This window comes from Amyelois transitella, chromosome W, assembly GCF_032362555.1.
Source record: "Amyelois transitella isolate CPQ chromosome W, ilAmyTran1.1, whole genome shotgun sequence".
In the NCBI taxonomy this organism is placed as follows: Eukaryota; Metazoa; Arthropoda; class Insecta; order Lepidoptera; family Pyralidae; genus Amyelois; species Amyelois transitella.
Genome location: NC_083536.1, coordinates 7,195,018 through 7,208,630, shown reverse-complemented (window position 1 = coordinate 7,208,630; position 13,613 = coordinate 7,195,018).

Below are 13,613 nucleotides of genomic sequence, written 5' to 3'. Positions count from 1 at the left end.
AAAGTAATAACCAACACACGATTTTCCACAAATAATAACACTGAGTAACAATTAAAAATTACATTACAAATTGCGTTCAAAATATGCATTTTGAGTTGGTAATAAACTTCTCAAAAACTTAAAATAGGCCTGTCGGCAGCACACAGCATATATTTATACTTACTTAGTAAAATGAGATCACATTGAAAGATTTTTTTATAAAATATGTAACACAAATATATACTTTTAAATAATGACTGTGACAAGCTTAGAACTAAACAAATTTCTCACATAAGACACAATACACTACTTTAAGAAGTTTTAACCGTTCACGTGGTTTTGTACAAAAACAATTACAATTTGTATTAAATAAAAAGGTAACCTCCTAGAGGTTGATTTTTATTAAAATCTTAATCTTAGTATAACCTTAAATCAGAAAAACAAATAAAAAAATATAACTTTAAGGCACTTTTCAGTCTTTTGTTTACATATTTAGACATAAGATATAATTATAAATGCGAAAGTTGGTAAGAATGTATGGATGTGTGTATGTTTGTTAGTCTTTCATGCAAAACAAACAAGCATGGATTTTGACGAAACTTTACAACATTATACTCTAACACATAGGCTTTAAATCACGCAACGTAGTCGCGGAAAAAGGCTAGTTTATAATAAGATAATTATAACGAAATGATAATGATTAGAATAAGTGTACAAAAGTAACTAATGTAAGAAGTAAAAAAAACACTTATTCATGTGATTATGTGGTTTTCCTACTTCTTACATCATTTGATGCAGCATGATTGACTGGTAATTGTGTCCAAAATACTAGTTTATGAACAGGAATAATATTTTTCAATTTTTCAATCAAGTTATCTTTTCGCTCTTGCTCGATACCTTTAGGAAATGATCTGAAAGATAGTGATACAGCTTTAGGATTTTTAAGATATTTATCATTCAGAAATCTCAATACTATTTGAGTCGTGTAGGATCAAAATCGGCTATCTGAGTTATGGCTGAAAAGTGACAATATAAAAAATAAACCCTTTAGGACTGTTTTTCATTTTTACATCAAAATTTTTGTTTGCAAGACAAAATTATCATTAAAGAATTTACAATTTAACTCAAAGTCTGTATTAAAGTTGAATGTTTAGATACGGCAGGTGTTTATTTTGTGCAGATAGCCACATTTGATACTGAACTTTGAAAATAACCGTATTTGAACCTGAGATATAGACAAATAGCCACCTTTGATTCCAAGCCAATGACAAATAGCCATGTTTGATACTAATAAAAAAAAAGTAAAATAAGGGTTGTCACTAAACAATATCATGAGTAAGTATTATTTTTATTTGACACCACTGGGGTATTGTTAGTGATATTGTTACTCAAATAGTGGTTCGGATAACAATATCACTATCAATAAATGTTAACAAACAAGCAGTAAATTATATAATATTTAATTATCAACAAAATTAAAACAAGTGAAATTTTAATTCCCAACAAAATTAAGTTTTTTTTTTGTATACATAAAAATGAAATTAGAATTTAATAACATAAAAATGAAATTAGAATTTTCAACTGGATAAAATTAACGTAACAACAAAATTAGAAAGAAATGATATTTTAATTTTATACTTTATACTTAAGTTACAGTGAATTAAAATGAAATAGGTAGGTACTTAGTTTTTTTTAAACATGAAAATGAAATAATGACTTTCTTAAACTTAATACAAAATTTAATGCAATGTTTTTTAAGTAATAAAATTAGATGGTACCGGTGACCTTCGTGCATTTTTATCACAGAGCAATGAACTTCGCGCGCGGCCGGACTAGAGACGAAAGTTAGTCAAGGGTCATTATCATTAAATTCCAAAATGCGACGTTTGGCTGTCAGCTTAGACTATTCAGATGCATTACTTCTGTAATAATTAGTGTGGGTAAACGGTGACGCCCACTGACACGTTGCTTTTTAAAGAATTTGTCGACAAAGGCGCCTCTAGTAGCGCGCGAGCGACACGGTGATTCAATGCTCTATGATTTTTATATACGAAGATCACAGGCATCATCTAATGGTTCTTCGCAATAATCTTGAATTTGCTCTTCTGGTGAAGCAATAAGAGACTCTTGTGACATAAATAAATTGTCATAAAAGGCCAAAGTTTGTAACTCCTTCCACGTAGGGCCAAAGTGTTTAACTAGCAACTTATTTACATCTTCCAGTTTATTTTTGTTTACAGGTACACCACTGAGTAAAGTTTGCGGCTCAATCATACTTATTTTCTTGCCCTTTTGGCATACATTGGCCGCTACTGCAACATCACTTTTATAGAAAAGTTCTCCTCGAACCAGGACACTGCCTGGCTTTTTCGACCGTTTTAAAATGAACCTTTTGCACTCCTTGAACTTCATAGGCCACGATGTTGTCTGTTTGACGACATTTTTAACGGACTTTCTCCAGTCCTTAACAGGACAATCTTTACCGAATTCCACCAAAGTGGCCGTTTCAGTGATTATGTCTTTGATCTCGTTGGGGTGCAATATTACTTCAAGATTTTTCAGTTTTTTCTCAATCACTCCGAATACTCTATCTGCTGGCATGTATGAGTGCCCCGTCACTGGAAACACTATTTCTATTTTTTTAATAGTATTGTTTTTTAGCAGCCAACTACAACACGTACCAACTAAAATACTATTTTTATTTTGGCCTCCGCAGCCGTCAGCAACCAATCGAATAGTGTCGATATTAGTTTTATCTGTTTCGGTTAAACGATGGTAGACTGCCGATGAAACTAGATTAGAATCCTTATTATGTTCGTTTTCAGTACATACATATGCAACAATACGTTCTTTTGAAAATGGAAGAGTAGAAGATCCTTCCACCATGGTGAAGTTGTATAAGTATAATTGCCGGCTGTAATACGTGCTCTGATCGGGCAATTTAGGTAGGGGCAGATTTTTTTGGCAATCAAAGGATATTACTTTCAATCCATCAGATATTTCACGTAATTTCTCAAAAAATGCTTTTGCTCGCAACGTATGTACTCGTTTTTGAGTTATCAGTTCGTTCTTTTTTTGCGGGTCACTTTCATTTTTTAACTTCTCTGTTAGTTGTAAACACATTGAACAAACGTCTGTTTTTGGCGATCCAAAACCGATATTGTAAAATTTGTTAAAAATACAACGAAAATACGACTTTTTTACCTTAGAATTTGCAAATTCACTGCTCTTATATATTATAAACAGTTTGTTAATATTGAGCTCTGATGGTAAATACTGTCTCTCTGCGAATTTGCTTTTTCTGCAGTAGTGTGACTCAACACACTTTAATTTTTGAATGAATGCGTGAATAGATTGTTTCTGGGCATAGTATTTATGTTCTTTGTGGTTCCCACCACGCTTTTCGGTAGGAAACTCGGATGTGTAATAAAATCTATTCATTACATATGCCACTCGGTGTTTCGTTACACCAAATATGGACAAAAAGAATTTTTTGCAAATCGGTATTTTTTTTCCTTTATCCAAAATGACGTGATATTTTGTGGCAGTTTGTCTTTGTCCTTTAAATCCTTGTCTTTTATAAGCTGTGCTTTGCACCGAACAATATTTTAAAATAAGTGCGTCTTGCTCTTTTTTTTCACTATGTGCATAAAAGTTGCGGTGCAGTTTCATGATTTGGTCCATTGTCAACTTTGCACACTGTAGCGCTTTTGATAAATGGTTACAGACTCGTTCAGGCGCAGATTTAGAAGAATACCTAAAATAGATAAGTAAGTTCTTTATCTCGATAAACAATACTTGGTAGATGATGTTTATGATATCCATTTTATTGTTATAGTAAAAATTATAAATTATTTAGCTAAAATTATAAATAGAAATCCAAATTCTTAATAAATAAAATATTAAATTACAATGAGATTGTGGCACAGCCCTAGTAACAATACTAACCTCATTCTTTTAGCAACATTTCTTTGCCATTTTTCGGGATTTCTGCGTCGTTTTCGAGAAAACTGATTAGTAACCAACCTAGGATTAGACTCCATTATTTCAATTTCAGTCAATATCTTTAGTAACACAAACTTAAACTGTAATAAATAAATAAAAATCACTCAACACTATTTGTGCAAAATACTGTGATCCGCCATAATGTCGCGCGGCAAATCGACGGCTGTGATTGGTTGACGGATGAAGAAGGCCATGTTTGATTTTGAATCTTTACAGATAGCCGTATTTGAAAATGAACTCGGATTTGACGTGTATTTTGTATGAAAGATATCCATTTTTGATAGTAAATCAATGTATACGTTAGAAGCATTCAAAATTTTAAATGTTACCATAGTCAAAACTTATTTTTACCAAAATTTACAGATAGCCGCCTTTGATTCTATACGACTCATTTCTTCTTCGTCAAAATTATTTTTATAAAATAAGTCAAATTCATTTCTTTTAAAATTAACTTGTACCATAGTTTTCAAATATGCTCTTGGAGAAGATTTTTGAATTCGTCGATCTGAAATATTGTTGGGCATATTTATGAATTGTTGAGCGGTTAGCGATTCTACAATGACTTTATTATTATTAATTGATGATATTGCATCTACAAAGTCGTGATAATCATACAGTTTGCTTTTTTTTTTCATCGCTAATTCGACTTGGTGATGGACCTGGTCGGCACTCATAAAGGTATGTCCTGGTTCGAAAAAAAATAATGAAATCTTGTTTGTCGAAATCAAATCACTGTTAACCATATATATTAAAAAAGAGAATAACAACCAATTTTAATTTTGGGCAGAACAGTTATCTAGCCATATATTAACAACTTGAACGTCACGATTGCGGAGCAAAAATACGTAGAAAGCACTCATTATATCCTCCTGCTTCCTGCCAGCTGTCGCATCGTGCCAAAGTACAGTGACTGGTTTATTTTCTTTGGTTATCTTTCCAACAGGGGCAAACGTTTGATTAAACGCTATAAGTCTCGGACAAAATATAATCGACTTAAAAGTATCCATACGCGGTAACATTATTACTTTTTCGAGGTCAGTTGTATAAAAAATTTGATTTTTGTCCTGTGGAAGTTCTTTATGCTCCTTATAAAGTTGCCTAGCTCTGGTATATTTAGGATGATGGTCAAAATATTCAATACAGATGTTACATCCTTTTTTTTTTTTTTTTTTTTTTAACGTGTGGAAAGACCTTCGTCTACCCGGCCGGCTACGGGAAGTCGGACGGGTTATGTGGGGCTTGAACCCACTAAAACCACACGGTGCCATCGCCTACCGCTTCGTTGCCAGGAGTGTGAGCTGCCCTCGCTCATACTCCTGACGCGGCGGCCGCTTCCACGGCGGCCTCGGCTCGGCCGCTCTCCACGGAGCGGCCAGCGGGGTGACCCGTCGGCCTTCAATTCTACCCGCTAGGGTGCTAAGTGCGGGAAACCTCCTCGAGTGCCCTGTCTCTTGAAGGTCTTGCTTCTGTTGCTTGATTCCAATGAATCCGGTGACAGCGGTGGGCTGACAAGGGACACGGGACGGTGCACCCCGGGCGACAGCAAATAACTCCCCGATTGACGGGGTCTTGTTTGTTGCTGGCCAATGTCCCGCAAAAGCGGGGTCCCCTGTGGGGCCTTCGCGAGTGTTTTGGTGGACGAGGTCTATAGACCCTCGCGTGTCGGGCGCCGCTCCCTCTTGTCTGCTTTCAGACGAGAGTGGATGTGGCGCAACTCTTCGCGCGGCGTTCCGGTTTCGGCCGGCGTCGGGCAACTCGTTACCCCAACTGATGGGGCCGAGGGTGCTGTGCTGTCATGGCCAGCGCCGAAGAAAACCTCAATAAAAAATAACCCCAATCCCACGGTCGGGCGTGCCTAGGGGATGAATGGCGGGGGGGGAACCCCGTCCCGAGCGCCCAACATCACAGATGTTACATCCTACTTCAAGCTGAGTGACTGCATCGTGTGAGGTTTGTTTCCTGTGCAGGTGGTACGACTCACAAGTCTCACAGTCTTCGTTACCTAGTTGCGTAAATGAAATGTTCATAGTTTTAATATGTTTCCGGTATAATTCGTACGATACTATATTATTTGGGTTTTTCTCACAGTAGTCTTTGTGCATATACCTGATGGTTATATCACTGGGTAAGTAACGCAACGTAAGCCGCAATGGCGCATGCTCTCTCCTGTGATGTGGTGCGTACGGATGGAAGGATTCAATGTGGACATCTAGCAGCTGTCGGTCAAAAGCGGGAGTTTTATTATGTTTTCCCCTTTTGTCTGAATCGTCGGTTTTTGTATCCAATCGTAACACTTGATCGTTATTTTTTTTAAATCCTAAGGTGGTCAAAAAGAATACATATTTTGCATACCTCGCATTTTGTACCATCACTTTTTCTGAGTTTGAATGTCCTCCGGGGGTTTCTTTGAGGTTATTTAGTATATTTACGCTTTGGGACTGCTACTTCCACTTGCGACCTTATGTATTGTCTTCTTTGTCCAAAATTTAGGCACTAGTATTCTTTATTCAAAATTTTAAAACATTTTTTCAAGCATTTACTGTTGCATCCTGGCTTTACAGAGTATTCGGTTATTTTAGTTTCCTTTTTTTCCTTTCTTGTACGAGCAGTGACTTTGATTTTTTTTTTTGGTTCTTATTAGGAATATCGTCTATGGCATGAATTGTGTTTCTGCGCTTTTGAGACAGTTTTCTTGGTACATTGTGTCCTAATTCAAGTTGTTCAACAGTATTACGTCTCTTAGGAATGTCTACTTTCTCAGTAATACAAAGCGGTTGAAGCAATCGGAGTGGTGCAGACTTAGATGTTGTTGATGAGGCCAAACCTTTTTGGCTTGAAGATAATGCTTCATTGTCGTCAGAATCATCACTTGAGTCAGACGGAATATAATCCTTGTCACGCACCGAATCGTCTGAATCAAAATCAAAAGCTAAAGGAGTGCACAGCGTTTCAGATTGTGAGTGGTTATTTTGATAATTGTTACTTTGAGCTTCCGGTCTTTGCTCATCAAAATATTGTAATTGCTTCTCTTCAGTTGTTGTATTTTCTGAAGGCATTTCTTCGTGACATTTTAAATCAAAAGGTGAAGTATACGAACAATATCTCATTTCATCAGCGATGTGATGTGTAGTGCTCGTGGGGAAGTTTTTCTTTAAAATTCTTATATTATTTTGTACCTCATTATAATGGTACGAGTTAAAAGTTGTTTGTGTTTCACAAAAGTTTTGAAATATCTCAGACGTCATTGAATAAGGTCGAGAGTAAAGATAATCGATTCTGTTTTCTAAGTTTTTGTACTTATTTTCTTTTTTTTGAGGCTGGTCAAAATTATCATTATTTTTAGCACCTACCATACCGAGTATTGCTTTTGCACGCTGAGAAACCATTGAGCGTCCAAATCTGTAAAAATGAAAAACAAATGCAAGGAACGTAGAACCATAGATTACATAAGTTACCCACTTTGGTCTGCGGGTACGAAAATCGAGCGAGACACGGGCGGCGGGCGGCGCGGAGCGACGAGAACAACTAGTTTGGTTTCGCGGCTCGCGCGTTCACGTGACGTACGTGAAGCATCGTTTAGTTTATTCAAATAATAGCTGTTTCCCGCGGCTTCGCCCGCGTAAAATAGTTTTTACGTGGATGAAGTCGCGAGCAAGAAAGTAGCCTATGTCACTCTCGGGACCTTCAACTATCTTCTTACAACCAGCGTTCGGCTCGGAACTGCGCATAGTCCTCAAAACTTAACCAAGTGGCGCCTTCGCCCCGCCCCGCCGCGCTCCGGCCGTCGTCGCAAGTTTCGTACCCGCAGACGAAATAAATCACACCCATAGACCTTTATAAAAAATACATAAGCAAAACATAACGATGCAACCAAATCTGTGACTAAATAGGTCAACATAGACCGCGTCCGGGATCGCTTATCATGCGAAAGCGTAGCAAAATCAAAACCTTTTACGTAACACGAGTTTCATTTAAAACAAATCACTAAAATTAAAAATAAAGTAGTTTACCTTTGTTTTTCTTCAGCCATGGCGGGAAATTCAGCGGGACGTCCTCCCTCGTTGATAGCGCAAGCGACACTAAAATGACAGGTCGCGCGGGGTGGGGTGCCAGAGTGATTAGCGGGGATTTTGTATGGTATTGATGCTAAGCGTTATTATAGTATTGTATTTGTAATTTTTATTTTACTTACGTCAATCGCTTTGGGCGGTTAACGTCTCAGAAAAAGTAATAATTTTATTTATGGTTTTACTGGTCATACGCTAAAAAGTCGTTAACTGATTTTAACGTTCATAAAGTGTTTTATTTTGGGAAAACGTTTTTATAGCTTAGTATATTTATTTGCAATTTAAACAGTAAACCTAACTGAATAGTAACTAAAAGATCTTTACGATTCTTTAATGTGGTAAAAAAGGATAATGTTATTATTGCAATGTAACTATAGCGATAATTTTGAAAGCATAACCACGTTAAGGTATAAAAGTGATTTTTTACTGAAGTATTGTTGGTTAACGTCTATAAAGCTATGTTCACTATTGTTTTTTTCTTCGCTTAACGATGTATTTGTGTTGGCTATTTTCAAAACTACAAGCGATAGAAAAATGTTTCTAAGACAGATCGATAGAGATTTTTTTCCTGTATAAAGTGGTATCAAAAACTCAAAATCGACCCCTTGAGGCTTAACGACTTTTTAGCTAACGGACGGCAGAGTACAAGAGCCGACTGAGGCGTCGTTTTGAAGCTTTTTGATTGCATTTTCTACCTGCGTTTGAATTGTTTCTTTAACTTGAGATAGTAGTGATTCTTTCATTTTTTCTAATTTCATATCAAGGAGTTGGCTGAATTGGTCCAAGGTTATAGCATTTCCTGGCTGGGTTTGGCTGTGTGGAACTATGCTATTGCGCGATTGTTTGTTGGTCTGCGTATGCCCCGTTATAGTCTCAATGTCAAGATCAATTAAGCTATCATCTATTTTTGATTTATAATTTTGGTGTCCGTCTTAGAGTTACATTATCTTTGGATAATTCTTCGTGCGTTGTACCTGGTGGCGGCGGTCGGGCCGGAGAGTTAATATTATTTTTCTTTGGCATTTTACACAGACAGGCTGGGCATTTCCAGTTCAGTTTATGTTCTGCCGTCATGCTACCATAGAACCGCTTGCTTGATACATTGGCGCAGTCCAGGTCATAAATTTGTTTACATAGGGAACATTTAAGGAATTCTCTGTCTGGAATGCTTTGTTTACACCCTGCACATGAAGCCATTTTATTGCGTTTAAAATAGTTTAATCTCAAGTTAACACTGATCGAAATAACCGTTATGCTCGTGAGATGGCGCTAGCGGTGCTTTGGGTTTTGGACTGAATATTACTCTGGTACTAGTTTCGGTCGTTAATCATAGATGGCGCTAATACGAGTAATTCATTAAGCCACTTTCCGATAGATGGCGTTATTCACTGTTTAATTTATTGTCTCATTGTTAAAACACTGTTAAAAATTGTTGTTATTATAAAATTTATTTAGTGGATACTCAATATTTATCCTATCACAAGTTATGGTCCAATTTATTGTTAACTAATTTCATCACTTATATCGTCTATAATTCTAAATATTTATTGTAGATAACACTAGTCCTTTCGATTTGCTATTTATGTCACTGATTAATGTTGATTAATGTAATGGTAGGTGGTTAAGGGTTAACCCTTAACCACCTACCATGCGTCTCACAGATCCTGTTGATATTATTATTGTGAATATTTTTGCGCCGGAGTGTTGTATCGGCTCGTTCATTCCTGTACCTTTTCCCTGCGTCCCTGAGTACCGCATAACGGCTCGTCAAGATTAGAAGTGTGCGCGTTTGTTTTAGGTGAGTAGTTAAATACCAGAGTAGGTCTGACAGACCCCTGTTAGGAGGTTATGTGATTTTTTTTGTTATGTATATTTGTTTTTAGTTTTAGTTATAGTTTCTTAGGGACGCTGTAATTGAGCGGTGGTTGGAAAATAATTTATCAGACGATGAAAAAATACCAAATGACGAATGCAGCGATGTGGAGCCGGTCGAAATTAGTCACGTCCCAGAAGAAAGTTGTGCGTCTGATTCCGAGTGTCATATGTGCCAAAACAAAATAAGGCAGTCATCACTGTTTCAAGCATGCACCATTCTCCAGGTGTCAACGAAGTGACGAAGAAACCGGAGATCATATTATTTTTTAACCAAACCAAAATTGGAGTGTATCTACTAGACCAAAGGTGCTCGAATAAGTCGTCGCTTTCGAAGGTGGCCATTGGCAATATTGTACTGATTACTTGATATTTCTTGCCTCAAATTGCTATGTTTTGGATCTGTCTGTGCAGACACTAGGACAAAAGATTGAAAGCAGGTTCAAGTTTTTGAAAAAACTTGCTGAACAGCTAATAAGACCGCATATGGCACGTGAAATTGCAACGAGATATACGTGTTAGCATACGATGCATACTCCAGATCAGCGTGACCCCTCCAGCAGCTGTTCCATGCATCAGCACTGCTGAAGAGAGATTATCAGGTCGTTAGAATTGTTCTACTTGTGAATGCAAAAAGAAACATACATACATACATACATATAATCACGTCTATATCCCTTGCGGGGTAGACAGAGCCAACAGTCCTGAGCGGACTGATAGGCCACGTTCAGCTATTTGGCTTTAAGATAGAATTGAGATTCGAATAGTGACAAGTTGCTAGCCTATCGCCTAAAAAAAGAATCTCAAGTTTGTAAGCCTATCCCTTAGTCGCCTTTTACGACATCCATGGGAAAGAGATGGAGTGGTCCTATTCTTTTTTGTATTGGTGCCGGGAACCACACGGCTACACAAAAAGAAACGCAAGATACAATACATGTGTTTCGAATGCAAAGCGCCCATTTGCCTTGAATGCTCAAATAAAATTTGTTCTAATTGTCGCGAAAAGCTCTAAATTTGGCGTCTGCAATTTTGTTAAATAATTTTTTTTATTGAGAGTTTTTATTTTTTTTTTTTAATTTCTTGTTAATTGAATTATAAAAAAATATAAGAATAATTGCCTATTACTTTAAATATTTTTTGTGGATGTAATTTTCTAGAACAGTTAGAAAGTTAACCGTAAATAAGAGATAATGCCAATTATTGAAGTTAAAAAAAAAATATTGTTGATTTTCATGTTCCTATTTTTTTAATGAAGAGAATAATAATGCACCAAACATAATTTTTATTCAAGTTTATACCTTTACTTAATATTTAACAAAAAAATTTTTTTTTGTTATGGGGTCCCTCAGACGTATGGTAGGTGGTCGTGTGACAAAAATATATGCTAGGTGGTTAAGGGTTAATATTTTACCGAACTTGACTAGTTTACTATTTTTAAAGAATAAATTTACACGGATCCGATACTACTCGCGACAGTGGCGCCGCGAAACTCCACTTGAAACTTGAGTAGTTATCGTTTTATTCTGAACTTGGGCAGTTATTGCTTCATTTTGAATTTGGGAAGTCGTGCCGCTGCGGATTTACCGGTCTCTTCGAGCGCAAAGACATTTGTTTTCACAATCTGGGCGGCAAAAACTATTTTTGTTTTTTTTTTTTTAATATTTTGTCAACGCTTTCTGAGAGTTAAGATTCTGCAGAAGTTAACATATACTTCCCAAAGGAACCTATAATTTGAACGTGAAAGCGTGAACGTATTTGCAATAAAGCCTTTTCTATTTATCGTTTGCAAAGTAGGGTAAACCAGAGAGTGATTGCCCACAGGCAGTGATTGCCCGTTTTTAGAAAAAAAATCTGAATCAAAGGTTGTGTTCTCACTTGTTTCGAATATAATTTACTAGGTTACTCTATGATCAATTTATAGTAGATTTTAAAATTGATAAGTGTTAACACCGAAGAAAAAAAAACATTAATGGTATATTTTGTCAAGACGGGTGAACGTGTTACTCAAACAGGTAAGCTTTTTAGCAATTTTCTTAAGGAATTATTTGCTTAGAGGTTCATTTTTTTTTAATTTTATTTGATATTTCATTATTGGTGTATGGTTATGACGAAATCATAAGTGTTATGTTATGTTTTTAATGAAAATATTTGAAATCAGATTAGATTCAACGGTTTTTTAACGGTGGGCAATCGCTGTACGTTTTTCGGCATATTTTTAGTTATTGCCCACCATAATTTTAGTGATTACCATGGTTAATATCTATAGTTATTGCCCAGGGCAATCATTATCGGCAATTTTTTGATTAAGTCAGTAATGTTGCCGTCACATTTATTAGCTTAATGGCTTGCATACGCGCAATAATATTGTCAATATTTTTTTCACTATGTAATATTGTCAATATTTTTTTCACTATGTAATATTGTCAATATTTTTGCAAAACACACGCAATAATATTGACAATGTAGCAAATATTGTTAACATTAATTCGTGGGTGCGGGTAGCCAATCGCTATGCACAACATCTTATTGGCTGTTATTGTTTTATTTACAGTATGCCAAAGACACCAAAAGTGCAATATAACAAAGAAAATTTACAGAAAGCTATCGAGGCTCTTCAAGATGCTTCTAACAATTTGTCTACAAGGCAAATTGCTGAAAAATACTGTGTTCCGAGGTCCATTCTCCGCTACTATATTAAAAATCTGGGACATAAAACCAGTTTAGGACTGTAGGGATCACATTTAAATAGTTGTAAATACTATAAATAAATAAAATTATATGTTAGTAACAAACGGACAACCGTATGTATAAAAACTCATACGCGGAACTCCTTCGTCCCGCCATAAATTCGGTGAACAAGTAAATTTAAAAATGTCTGTTTGACAAGAGTCAAGTTTATTGTATTTTTTGGCCCATTTGATTTGAGATGGTTCGGTCGTGTGGAGAGGATGAATGAAAACTGGTTGACTAAGCAGATATACATGGAGGGTGTGGAGGGAATGGTCGGAGTGGGAAGACCTAGACGAACGTATCTTGATCAAATTAAGGACGTCCTGGTAAAGGGTCAGGTCAAAAGTACCCGAAACCGCCGAGCTTGCATGAAGAGAGTTATGAATGTGGATGAAGCGAAGGAAATATGCAGAGATCGTGGCAAGTGGAAAGAGGTAGTCTCTGCCTACCCCTCCGGGAAAGAGGCGTGATTTTATGTATGTATGTATGTTTGGCCCGTTTGTTCCTATACACTTAAAAAGTAATTTAAATCTTTCATTTTATCTTATATCCTTTCCCCTCTTCTCTTACTCTGATTGCGCTTCAACTTCAATTAGGTAAGCTTTAAATCTATTGCTACAGGACCATCTATACTAATATTATAAAGCTGAAGAGTTTGTTTGTTTGTTTGAACGCGCTAATCTCAGGAACTACTGGTTCGAATTGAAAAATTCTTTTTGCGTTGAATAGACCATTAATCGAGGAAGACTTTAGGCTATATAATATCACACTGTAACCATAAGGAGCAAAGAAATAATGGAAAATGTGAAAAAACAGAGAAAATTATTTATTCTTGAGGGCTTCAATAATGCCCAAAATAATTATTCCACGTGGACGAAGTTGCGGGCACAGCTAGTCACCTATACCTATTAATGTCTGAAGAATGTCGTTTGGAGGATTGGATAATAATATCAGCTAGAA